This window comes from Ailuropoda melanoleuca, chromosome 7, assembly GCF_002007445.2.
Source record: "Ailuropoda melanoleuca isolate Jingjing chromosome 7, ASM200744v2, whole genome shotgun sequence".
Lineage (NCBI taxonomy): Eukaryota > Metazoa > Chordata > Mammalia > Carnivora > Ursidae > Ailuropoda > Ailuropoda melanoleuca.
Window position 1 is genome coordinate 49,426,677 of NC_048224.1, and position 13,253 is coordinate 49,439,929.

General features: G+C 49.2%; 1 protein-coding gene across 17 annotated transcripts in view; it reads right to left on the reverse strand.

The window, feature by feature from the left end:
- Nucleotides 1-13,253, reverse strand: part of DENND1A (DENN domain containing 1A) — a 490,265-nt gene that overhangs the window by 66,787 nt on the left and 410,225 nt on the right. The gene's annotated exons all lie outside the window — the stretch shown is intronic.

The following is a 13,253-nucleotide window of genomic DNA, read 5'->3' on the forward strand; positions in this document are numbered from 1 at the left end:
GGGGGTGTGGGGGGGGGCAGGGGTGGTGGCTGGGCACTCCTCCCTTACCCCAGCACCTTTGCAGTCCCTGAGGTACTGGCCGTGGAACACAGTCTGAAAACCATTTATACAGTGATCTCGGCCAACAGCAAATTATAATTAATTATAATTAAAATAATTATTTATATTAAAAAGCAGGGCTAACCAAAAATAAGATTTACCATCCAGTCAACTGCGTGCTTATGCTGTTTGATGAGGAAGCATGCTTTTACCAAACTATGCTTTGTGAGTGAAGAAAACAACAGCCTAAGCTGAAGACACATCCCATCCTCATAGTCAACACCTCGATCCTTCTTTGAAGGGATCTGGAGCACTCATCTCCTCAGACAAGTCTTTAATTTCAGTTGTGTATCCTCAATTCTGAAAGATCAGCCTTTTACACCTTGAACTGAATTAAAGGTACCCCTCCCTTCACAGACTTGGTGGCAAACACAGAGCTGTTTGAAGCTGTACTTTTATCCTCTTTTAATGAGTTACATGAGTGTTAAATTTACTGTCTGGCTGCTGTGAATTCCAAGGGTTCCTCCTGCTTAAATCTGGCCAATATTAGCTCAGCAATGGAGCAGACATTACACAAAAGGTGCAAAAAAATTAGGGTCGGGGGAGGGCTTGTTTTTATCCAGGTAAAGCCCCACCTAATTTTACAAAGGATCTGAGGTAGCCTACCCAAGCACCCACAAGAAAGAAAAAAAAATCAGAGTTTAAGAATACATAAATATATGAAATGTGTTTACTTGGAAAAACAGTGTCTGGATATGCAGGTCCTATGTGGTTTCTAAAACAAAGTTTCAAAATTAGCTCTGAGCCTCCTGGCTGCAAAAGCAAGAAGGGAAACATGCAAACTTTACGTTGTCTGTGAGGACAAGAAGCATAACTGGCTCCTCAGGAAAAAGAACTTTCCATGACATTGACTATTTTGGCATGGATTTACATCTTTCTTGCTGAACAGCTGGTAGATGGGCTAGCCCACCTATATCCTATCCATGTGGCCTGCAATTCTGTTTCCATCCTGGGAAGCACAGTGGGGCAATTATGTCCCTCTCCAGGCCATCTCATCCACGAGTGGTGTCACCTCTACACTGATGACCTGTGATAAAATCGTAGCTCAGACCTCCTTCGCTCCTAAACCATATGTCTCAATCCCTTTCTGGATGGCCCATTCGCATCTCAAACCCAAAATGGCCCACACTCCCAATTATTAGTCCGCCTGGACTGTACCCCACATCTGTTTCTTTCTTAAGTTGGCATTATCATAGCTCCCCATGGACTTATCACACTGTCTAAGTCCTCCTTGCTTTGCCAGTGAAAGGAATCAAGTTTGTCCCTGCTCAACACCCACTGCCCGCCATGGTGGAGATTCAATTCTATGTCCCTTCCAGTTGCCTCCCTCCGTCTACTGCAATTCTTCAAGATTTCTAAAATGCACATTGGATCACGCTACTATCCTACCAAGCAACCTTGACTGCAGAGGCATTATGCTGGGTGATTATTTGATTAATGTTCACTTCTTCCATTGACTGTAAGCTTCATGCGAGCAGGAATGGCACCTGCTTCCCTCAACACCGTACACCCAGCAACGTGTATCACGTACACAGGGTCCTGTGTGGGAGAGGAGAGGAAAAGTCCTAGCTCCCTAGCTGGGCAAACGAACCCTTCCTGAGCTGAGCCCAGCTTTCTCTTCCAGAGTCCTTTTGTGTCCCTTTTCCTCTGCTCCCCCAGATACCTTCTGCTCCAAATGCATCTCCTGATCATATGCCATGTCCTTTCCTACTTGCTTTCCCACTTTTTCCAGTGCTGTTCCTTGCACCTGGTCTATCCTCCCTCCTTCCTGTCTTTCTTCCTTCCCTCCCTCCCTTTTCTAAAGATTTTATGTATTTATTTGAGAGAGACAGAGAGCACTCACAAGCACACAAGGGGGAGGAGGGGCAGAGAGATGGGGAGAGAGAGAATCTCAAGCCAACTCCCTGCTGAGTGCAGAGCCTGATGCGGGACTTGATCCCAGGACCGTGAGATCATGACTTGAGCCAAAGGCAGACGCTTAACCAACTGAGCCACCCAGGCACCCCTAGACTATTCTCCTCTTAAATACAGGCCTCTGTATGGTAGTCACTCGTTCTTGGTCAGAGCTCCCACTCTGCCTGGCGTAACCCTGGGTGCTGATAATCTTTACTTGTGTCCCCTGTGACCAGGAGCTCAAGTGGGCAGGCAGAGGCCCTGACAGACTCCTCGCTACACTGCCCAGGGATGATGCAGAGCCCACCCCCCCGAGTTAGAAGCTCAGGAATGTTGGCTAAAGAGCCACAGGATGAGCTTGACCCTGGTTCCTGCCCCAGGAGCCCAGGAGTCTTGCTGTGGTTGAGATACCACTTGGCCTGACAGTAAAGAGGTCTCCGAGCACGATGCCAGGTGAGTGACACTTGTGTCCAGGGAGTTTAGAGCTCCTTGGAGGAAATGCTCATTGGAGTTGTTAGCATTCACTCCTAGAGCTGTGGCCCAGCATTGTCAAGAAGTAGTCTGCTCAGGGACCAATAAATTCGAGAGAGTTTGCAAGCAGATTTGTATGTAAAGGTAGCCTGAGGCAGGATTTAGCTGTAGGAGAGCAGGAAGAAGCTCAGCTTTGGGGAGACATGAACATTTTGGGCCTGCTGTCTACTTACTGGAGGTGACATCCCCCCTGGATCAGATGTCTGTGCCATAAAATGGACAAAAGGACACAGGCATGGATGGAAAAGATGAAGGTAAAATGTGACAGTGGGGGCTTTTTCTGCAAAAAGCTTCAAGAACAACATCGGCAGTGTCCGTCAGACATGGGAATGGGTACCACCAAAGAGTGTAGCGCTGCTGGAGTGGGGTGGGTGGCGAAGTGTCCACAGGACAGGAAAAGGCTAACCCACCCAGGGCAGCAGGTCAGGAATCGAGAGAGGAAGCAGGCACATTCAGGAGGGGTCTAAAAGGGGGAATAGGAGTTAGGTAAGCAAATCCCATCAGTTCAGAGCGACTGTTTTTTCCTAATCCTGGTGAAAAACAGCAACATTGCCACCCATTGTCATGGATAAAGGCCTGACTGGCCACAGGCGAGGAGGGCTCATTCCCCTGGAGCTACTCACTTTCTGAGGAAATGACAACAACCACAGTTCACCTAATCTTTGCAGAATAACAGGTAGGGTCACTTGCCCAAGCTCCTGAGACCCATAAATGGCAGAGTCAGGATTTTATATGCCCTGGCCTCCCAAGCACAGTGGTCATACACGTGGTCCACCCCCAGCCCAGGGCTTCTCTTGAGGCCTCAGTTCTAACTGAGGTGTCCGTGAACACCTGCAAGAGAGCAGGTGAGTTCTTACAGGCTGGGACCCTTCAGGTTCTCCTGGTAGATGGATACTCAAAGCACCAGCGCCTCAGAGATGAACACTCCCAGCGGTAAGCAAGCCATTGCGAAAGCTCTTTCTGCCACAGGCCCATCCATATCAAAGATGCTGAACCATTTTCCCCGGCTACTCTGTTCCCCCTCCTGTAGTTGAAATGGCCACCCCATTCCACTCTCTGCAGTGGAGAGGAGCGAGGCAAGGTGTTTTGTTAAACCCTCCTTTGTAAGAATCGCTGATTTAGTTCTGCTGTTAAGGTGATTAAATCTTTTGTCTTCTTAGGCGACACTCAGCAATGGGACTACTGGCTGACAGCTCCGTGAACGCAGGCGAGCCAGGCCGTGAGCGTTCAAGCTTGGATCACATTAGTAGAGTTTTCCATCTATGACCTGGAGGACAGTTAAACACTGCTGCTTAACCCTATCAAGGATTTTGTTACACAGACAAGTTTTACTCTCGGATTATCTTCTTGACATATGGAATCAGTCGAAAATTCCATTACTAATGAATCCATTTTTGTTAACAGGTGAAGTTGGTGACTCCAAACGTTTTTGGTACTTCCAGAAATAAATGGCTTTTATCCATGGCACTGTGGATACTGGCATAAAAATAAAATCTCCTCTCAGAGTCTTCTTTTTTTTTTTTTTTTTAAAGATTTTATTTTATTTATGTGACAGAGAGACAGCCAGCAAGAGAGGGTACACAGCAGGGGAGTGGGAGAGGAAGAAGCAGGCCCCCAGCGGAGGAGCCGGATGTGGGACTCGATCCCAGAACTCCGGGATCACACCCTGAGCCGAAGGCATCCGAAGGCAGACGCTTAACGACTGCGCTACCCAGGAGCCCCTCCTCTCAGAGTCTTCTGAAGGGACAACTTTCCTTGTTCTGCTGATCCATACTAACAGTACAAAACTCTTATTTTCCTTCACAAATTTATCAAAATGTTATGTGCACATTTACTCTGCAATTCTAAGAAAAAAAGGCGTTCATTCTTTATGGCCCTCGCTTAAAATTTTAAAAACAATAATTTTGGAAGCTTCATCCATTCACACATTTTAAAATCACCTACTATGTGCCAGATTCTGCATTAGGGGAATACAAAGATGAATAAAATACAGTTCCTCTAGGTAATACTAATATTCAATTGAGGGTGGGGAGTAGACCAAGGTATAGATACAAGAATGGCAAGATGTTACGTTTATAGCAGCATTCCTCACAGCAGCCAAAAGATGGAAGCAATCCAAGTGTCTACCGATGAATGGATCAACAAAATATACATACAATGAAATATTATTCAGCTTTAAAAGGGAGAGAATTTCTGGCACGTGCTACAACATGGATGAAACTTGAAGACATCATGTTAAGTGATAAGCCATTAATAAAAGGACAAATACTGCCTGATTCCACTTATATCTAGAGGAGTCAACTTCTTAGGGACAAAAAGTAGCATGGTGGTTGCCAGAGGCTGGATGGGGAGGATGGGGAGTTGTTCAGTGGGTACAGACTTTCCATTTTGCAAGATGAAAAAAGTTCTAGAAATGGGTGGTGGTGATGGTTGTACAACAATGTGAATGTACTTAATGCCACTGAACACTTAAAAATGGCTATAGGGGTAAACTTGCTGTTATGTGTATTTTACTACAATTAAAAAAATTTTTTGAATCTAAAAAAATGACAGAATGTTTATAATTGTGGAAGCTGGGCAATGGGTATGTGGGAGTTCATTTACTTTGTATAAATTTGAAATTTTCCATAATAGAAAGTCTAAAAGAAAAGCTCCTATTATCAAGGAATCCTGTCTAGTTCAGGGAACAAATAACTACAATACAGCGTGAAAACTGGCACACCAGGGGACTGGTTATTTTTATTCTTTTTTTTTTTTTTTTTAAAGATTTTATTTATTTATTTGACAGAGATAGAGACAGCCAGCGAGAGAGGGAACACAAGCAGGCGGAGTGGGAGAGGAAGAAGCAGGCTCATAGCAGAGGAGCCTGATGTGGGGCTCGATCCCATAATGCCGGGATCACGCCCTGAGCCGAAGGCAGACGCTTAACCGCTGTGCCACCCAGGCGCCCCGGTTATTTTTATTCTTAAATGTTTTTTGGGGTAAAGGCACCTTTAAAAAAAACCTTAAAAATTTTTTTTTTAAAAATTTTATTTATTTGAGAGAGAAAGACAGCCAGTGAGAGAGTGAACACAAGCAGGGGGAGTGGGAGAGGAAGAAGCAGGCTCCCAGTGGAAGAGCCTGATGTGGGGCTGGATCCCAGAACGCCAGGATCACGCCCTGAGCGGAAGGCAGACACTCAACGGCTGAGCCACCCAGGTGCCCCCCAAAAAACCCTTAAAATTAAAAAAAAAATAAACAAATTCAGTTAAGGTAACACAACACGGTGGAGACAGAATATGTCTTGGAGTCGGAAAGACCGGTCTTGAACTGTGACCACACTAGCTGTGTGCTCTCAGGTGACTTGTCATTCCTCACCTATGACACTTACTCAAGGCCGGTCCATCTCACAGTGTTGCTTGGAAGATTATGGCAAAGTACAGCAAGTAGGTTTTTCACAAATAACCATATTCTTGAGGGCAGAGATTGGGTTTTTCCAGGGTGGGTGACATAATTTGTGCAACACAGGGCAAAACGTATGTGAGGGAAAGAAGTGCTGTTAAGTCTCTAAGTGCCATGCTAAAATATAAAGCTTTTTCTTTCTTTCATGGTTTCTTTCTAGGCCCATAATGGTGCTTTTCAAATTTACTATCTAATGTCATTCTATGTAAAGAAAAAATAAAAATTTAAATTATTAGCATGAATCTTATTGCTCAACTTTATACCGTGCAATGCCAGTTTTAAATGCTAACATATGTGGAATCATATTTCGTAACTCACAAACACATTTGTATTTTGTTCTTATCAGACAGTGGAAATGCTGCACAAAACTCAACTGTTTTTATTTCAATTCTTGATATACACACATTCTACTAACACCCTCTGCCTTCGGCTTACTGATGAGGATGGAATAGGAACTAAACTTGCTCCACCTTTTCCTCCCCTTCTAGGTCATCACTGTCACAACAGGTAGTAGCAGGCTAATACGGGGAAGTAACGTGAAAGAGAAATGTCATCATTTCATGCTGGTCTTAGAACAGCACTGCCTTCTGTCGGCACCGAAGCAAGTTCTAGTTCTAACACAAAGAGTGGCCTCTTGGGGCTGTCGGTGCCCCACAGCCTCAGCGGTGGACCTTACAGCTTGACCTCGTAAGCGCTTTGAGTCTTGCTGAACCCCGTGCACTGTGGGTCCACTGCAACCCTGTGCATGGGGCACCGAGAAGTTCTATGGGGGCTGGGAGGGCAAGACTCCAGGGAGGACGTCGGTGCAGACCCCCTCTGCACACGCACGTGCTCCATGGTCCTGCAAGACTGCTTTTCAAGAGGAAATGATGAGGAATTTCAAGATGGTGGCAGTGGAGCACTGAGCCAGGCAACAGGCCTCACACTTCCCCTGCCCCTTCTCCCCTTGCAGGATAGTCAGTAGGGGCTCTGGAGGTTGACTCTGTTTGCCATCTTACTTAGTGGCAGTAGCAAAAGCAAGGTTGTGGGTCCAGGTAAGTGCGGTGTTTAAACTCCTGAGCAGGACACTCAAGGCTATTTGTGACCTTCCCCAGCTGAATTTTCCTGCTACGACATCCCATCTACCTCATCCACACATTCATCTCCTGCTCCAGAGACTCTGGACTGTCCACCACAGCCAACCTCTCCTGGCATACGCTTCCCTTTGGCTTCCTTCTTCACGTTATCTCCTCTGAGAACCTCACCTGACGACTTCAGGTGAACAGAAGCCCCCAGTTCCACCACGATGACTCCACACCAACACCACCTGTGCCCAGCCAGCGCCCTCAGCCCACTGCAGGAAGAGGCAGGTGGGGGAGTGCAACACGGAACTGGGTTTCGGTCCCAGCTCTGCCTGTGTGTACAAATGACAGCACCTCTCAGGTCCTGGTTCTCCCACCTGCCTCAAAGGACTGCAGGGGGTTACCCTGGGAAGGACGCACTGGAGTGGTCAGTAGTGCTCAACCCTCCATGCATTAGCATCACCAGGCGTACTTTTCAAATCCCCAATGCCAGGGCCACAGTTTCTAAAACTCCCCGGGATTCCAGTATACCCAAAGCTGATAATCTCTGGTGTAGGTACAAGAGACTGGCACAGCACCTCTACCAATCAACATTCATTTTTTACATTTAAGAATGAAGAGAGTTGGGGCGCCTGGGTGGCACAGCGGTTAAGCGTCTGCCTTCGGCTCAGGGCGTGATCCCGGCATTATGGGATCGAGCCCCCACATCAGGCTCCTCTGCTATGAGCCTGCTTCTTCCTCTCCCACTCCCCCTGCTTGTGTTCCCTCTCTCGCTGGCTGTCTCTATCTCTGTCAAATAAATAAATAAAATCTTAAAAAAAAAAAAAAAAGAATGAAGAGAGTTGGAAAATCTGGCCCTATTTATCACCAGCAGTCCCAACCTGGTTGCATTTTGTTTAAATACCTCCAAATTCCCTTTTTTTAAATTAAAGATTTTATTTATTTATTTGACAGAGAGAGACAGCCAGCGAGAGAGGGAACACAAGCAGGGAGAGTGGGAGAGGAAGAAGCAGGCTCCCAGCAGAGGAGCCCGATGTGGGGCTCGATCCCAAAACCCAGGACTCCAGGACCATGCCCTGAGCTGAAGGCAGACGCTTAACGACTGAGCCACCCAGGCGCCCCTAAATACCTCCAAATTCCTAATAAAATACCCAGTCACTGGCTAAAGTGCAGCACAGCCAGGAGCCCTGTTCTGAAGTCTAAAGGGGGCTTCTCTAGCCCTGCCGACTAGCTAATTCTGCCCCACAGCCCATGTGGAAACCCCATGCTGAGCCCCCTGCCCAGGGGCTGCTCCTCACAGGGTCAGCTGTGGTGGCTGCCAAGGAAGCAGGGTGAACTCCCAGCCAACACAGAAAAGGTTTAGCACAGTGTCTGGCGTGGAGAATGCAAAATCCTTACTGGAGGCAGAGGAGGGAGGGAGGGAGTGGGACAGCTGGGTTAGATTACAGGAATTTCAGGTTAGCCACACCAGGCATGAGTCTAGGGAGAAGGGAGCCAATGTCAGCTGAGCACTTGCTATGGCCCAGCCTGACCCTTCCCCTCCAGAATCCTCACCAGAGCTCAGAAATGTTCATAAATAACTCCCATTTTACAGATACGGAAAGGACATCCATGCAGGTCAAGTGTTTCTGCCTAAGGTCCCAGAGCTGGAGGGTCTGAATGACTCCCAGGTCCACACACATTCCCCCCTCACCAAGGTGGACCTGGGAAGGCGGGTGTCGCATGGCTGCAGTCGGAAGGTTCGGGCTGGGCTGGGCTGGCCCAAGACAGCTTTCTGAACCATTTGTAGGGTAGCCCAGGCACGCCGGGGGCAGCCTCCCAGCCTGGGCCCCCGTCACCGTAACAAGCCCTAAACAAAGAATCAATGTGCCATTGGGAAGCCGGCTCACTGTTCGGATGATTTAAGTCAAGGGGAAGGTGGGTGTCCAACAAGAGCTACTCTGATAATTTGCACGGGCCGGGGCTGCTGGGAAGACAGTATCTGCCCGTTCTGGCCAGCCGCTCCGGTATTGACAGAAGCCCCCACACATACTCGCTAGATTACAGTAAAGACATTCAAATCACAGGCGCGTCGGCCCACGCCTGGCTCCTCTGTGCCAGCAGCCCCTTCCTTCTGCATTAACCGAGACAAACAGGGAGAAGTCAGGAAATTCTGATTAGCGCAGGAACGGCAGATGAGCGGGGAGGCCTGTGGAAGCTGAGGAGACACAATGAAGAGGGTCTTCATGCATACTAGCTCAAGATTTTCTTTCCATAAGAAATGCAGATGGGAATTGGCTCTACTAGGAAAGCAGGTGCAGTGATTAAAACCGGCTCCCGCTTACTGAGCACCGGCCCTGTGCTAGGTGGTTTTCCATGCATTACCTCACTTGCTCTTCCCCGCCACCGTGAGGTAGGCGGTGTTATGATCTCCATTTTACAGATAAGGATACTGAGGCTCAGAGAGGCGAAGTCTGGTCCTGGGCTCATGCAACACGCAATGGTATCTGACCTATCAGCCGCCCAGGGCTGCTCCAGCAGTTCACAGAGATGGATTAGAAGGCAGTGATGAGGAGAGGAGACTTGGGAGAGACACTGTGCGCTTACAGGAGCCATCTCGTTACTTGCAGCCTCCGTCTGCTTCCTGATAGCCTGGAAATAACACCTACCTCATGCTCTAACTGCCCAGTGCCATGATGTCGGTAGCTCCAAGCAACAGTGCCTGGCTGGAGGTGAGAGAAAGCTGGTGACCACCCCCATGCAGCAGAAGAGGGACAGCTCCCCTCCCCGGTACAGAAACCAGGCGGACTTTACATCAAAAACTAGGGATGTACTGTATGGTGACTAACATAATAAAAAATTATTATAAAAAAAAAAAAAGAAAAGAAACCAGGCGGGACACACTGAGATCTCAATGTCAAACTCCTGCTGGCTCAGCCACCTTGCCCACACCAGAGCTTGCCTGTCACCGAGAGCCAGATTCTGGGTTTAACACAGTGACTGTTGTATCCCTAAGTCCCAAGAAAGGAGGTCCTAAATGGATTCGAGAAGAGGGTTTCAGTTTCCTGAGAGTGCGGAGAGGATGGCGTCAGAGAATGTGCTGAAGAGAAGGTGGCTTGGAGGGCCTGGTGGGCCCTGGGAGAGAAGTCAATGAGCCTGAGGGTGACAGACAGGAAAACCAACATTAGTTGTAGCCATAGGAATATGGTACTCATGGGTCAGAAGGCTAAAGGACACAGAGCTAAAACTGGATGCACAGATCAGTCTGTAGGAAGGAAAAATCCCACCCCTCTGACTGAATTCAGCGCTGCCTGCCAGCCTTGATGACATGGCCCTCAGTGTGGTCCTCTGCAGCACTGCCCTCACACTGAGTTATCGGGCTCCCTCGCTGGCTCACTTGCTTACGATCACCCCTCTCCTGAACATCACTTGTTCAGGGCCCATCTCTGGTGCCTGGTGGGGGCTTGTGCCCACGAGGCCTTGGCAGCAAGCTTTTAGTCAGGAACAGACGGCGGCATTGTGAAGGGGAAAAAGCACAAGAAGAGTCAAAACACCCAACTCAGGCCTTGACTCCTTTTCCTTGTACAGGCCTCAGTTTCTTCATCTGTAAAATGGGAAGGTGCTATGCTGGAAGATCTTCAAAGTACTTTCTAATGCTAACATGTGTTATTCCTAGACATGGAAAGGGCCTTTCTCTATGAGGTCACCCACCATCCCGCACAGAGAAACGGGTCAGGTCATGATGCACAGCTCCTGCTGCAGAGTTGGGAACAGAGGACACACTTGAGGGAGAAGGACAGCTCTGCTACTTACTGCCTATGGAATGTGGTGTGTGGCCTGAACCCTCTGAGTCCCATTTTCTCATTCATAACACGGAGGAGTACTTCCTCACAGGGCTTCATGGGATCAGCAGGTGATTCATATAAAGTGCTTAGATCAGGGCTTGACCTCTAGAGGGGCTCAACACTGACCAGTCTTCTGCCCCAAAAAAGAAGGCACCAAAGGTGCCTTCTGCCACGGACCGGGCACAGCAGACACAGGCTAACTGTGGTTGAGGCATGGACCTGCATAATAACCCTATTAGGAGAGGCTCTTTTATCCTCATCTTACACAGAGAAAGGGGACGTGACTTGCCCAAGGCCACAGAGCTGGGAAAAGCCAGAGCTGCACTTGCAGTCAATTCTGTCTGACCCCAAAGCCCAGGGATGCTCTTCCCACGACATCCCAAGGCACTCTGAGCATGTGAGTTGCCCACACACATTTTTTCCCCCTCTGGGCTTCTGGGGATTTCAAGCTACAGATGATTTCCCACACAAAACTGTCCTTTTCCACACACCACAGCCCCAGTCAGAGGGGTCCAGAGTCTCTAGGCGGGGATTATGTATCACCTGGGGACTCAAAAGAGGCTTAGTACAGCCCAGAGCTCCATGAATGGGGAAGCAAATGAGCCTCTGTGAGCCTCAGTTTCCTCATCTGTAAATTGGGGATGTTACTTACTTCATACTGAGAGGTCTAAAATGATACAGGATTTGTCAAGGTGCCAATACTGAGTAGCACACAGAGGGGCTCAATGGAGGTTTAAAGTCCTAACAGCTCTTTCAGATGCCCTTTGAGAGCTGGGTGTTACATTTTGTGTGGGACCTTCTATACCTTTCACTCAACGAGAACCTGTGACTAAGAGCACTGCCAGGTGACTTTGTTGAGGTGGCTGGGGCCCAAGAAAGGCCAAGAGGGGGAAGAGGTGCTATAAAAACCAAGGAGCAGGGACTCACTAGATGGAAAAGCAGAGGACAGCATGAGCAGAGGAGTGGGGCTCTGACAAGGCCCTGCTGACATGGTGCAGTGAGGAGCTGGTGTCCCTCGGGCTCCAGGGGCATGTCACGGGTGGAGTGAGATGCTGATGCTCTCCTTCTTTACTTGGGGGCAATCTCCCTGAGAGCGAGCACTCTGAGAAGCAGTGGACGCTGGGCCCTGGAACACACGATTGCTTGCTCCAGAGCAACCCACCTAGCCCTGAGCAGAGCCTCCCGGGTCCAAGAAGCAGACTTTATCCACAGGGACAAATACCAAAAGGGCTTCGTATACTCAGAGCCTCACCCCTGAAACCACCCCCTATAGGCCAGGCTATCCTAACAGCCACTGTGTCACTCCCCGGATCCAAGTGGAGAGCGGAGCTGGTGAGAATCCCTCCAAGGTGTGACCCCGTGCATCTTGCCAACCACAACTCCCTGCTTTATCCCTGCTTCCCCAAACACCCTGTGTTCCCACGACACACAGCCAGCCATGGTTCTCCAGACTGGTCTGCAGGCTCCTGCCTTTGCAGGAGCTGTACCCTCTGCCAGGAGGTCCACTCCTGCTTTCTCAGGCTACAGAAGTCCCCCTGCGCCTTTAAGAATTAACATGGGGACAGCTCCCCTGGAAGGCTCCCCCCGCACCTCCTTCCTGCCTTGGGTGGGGTTAGGTGTCCCTGCTCTGCCCCTGTGCTCCCGTCCACCACAGCGCTGGCTGCCCTTGGGTCCCCTCGCTAGACGGCGGACTCCTCGAGGGTGCGGGCAGCGTCGTATTTGTCTCCGCGTTTCCAGCTGCTAGCACAGGACCTAGGTCAGTGCAGACACCCCCATGCTTGTCAAATGAATTATTCACTGCAGACAAGGCAACAGGAACATCTCTGCGAAAGAGGCCAACACGGTGGAAAGCAAGACAGACTGAGGACGTGAAGAGGAGGGTAAGCGGAAGGGAGGAAGGAAAAAGAGAGAACGTGGTATGTGTGCTAGGAGGGGCTGAGGAGGGAGGTGGGAGGCCGGGAACGCCGTCTAATTAGACCACATGTGCAGAGCAGCATCTGGCTCAAAGCACAGCAGTTTACACCGCTCCTGGAGTTGTCGTGGAGACAACCACATGACCAGCCTGGAGCCGAGACTCAGGGGCAGCAATCCAGATGCACTCCTAACATATTCTGACAGAGAGCAGATGGGCAGCTATTTGCAGGGCCAAAAAATGCCAACTCCGCTCCCCTCCAGACCTGTGTGCCCTCACTGATCATTTTCATCTTGTAAAGTCATTCTTATCTGCCCTGGAACCACCAGTTCCTCCCATGTAGGAATCAGTGTGAAAGCTGCTATTTTTGTAGTTCCCCGACCATCACAACTTCCGGCCTGCTCCTACGGGTGAGGGAATGTCACCACCTTTAATGAAGGGGTCCTCGAAGGCTGGGCTCCACGGCTGCAGGACCCCCCCACCCCTATCTCT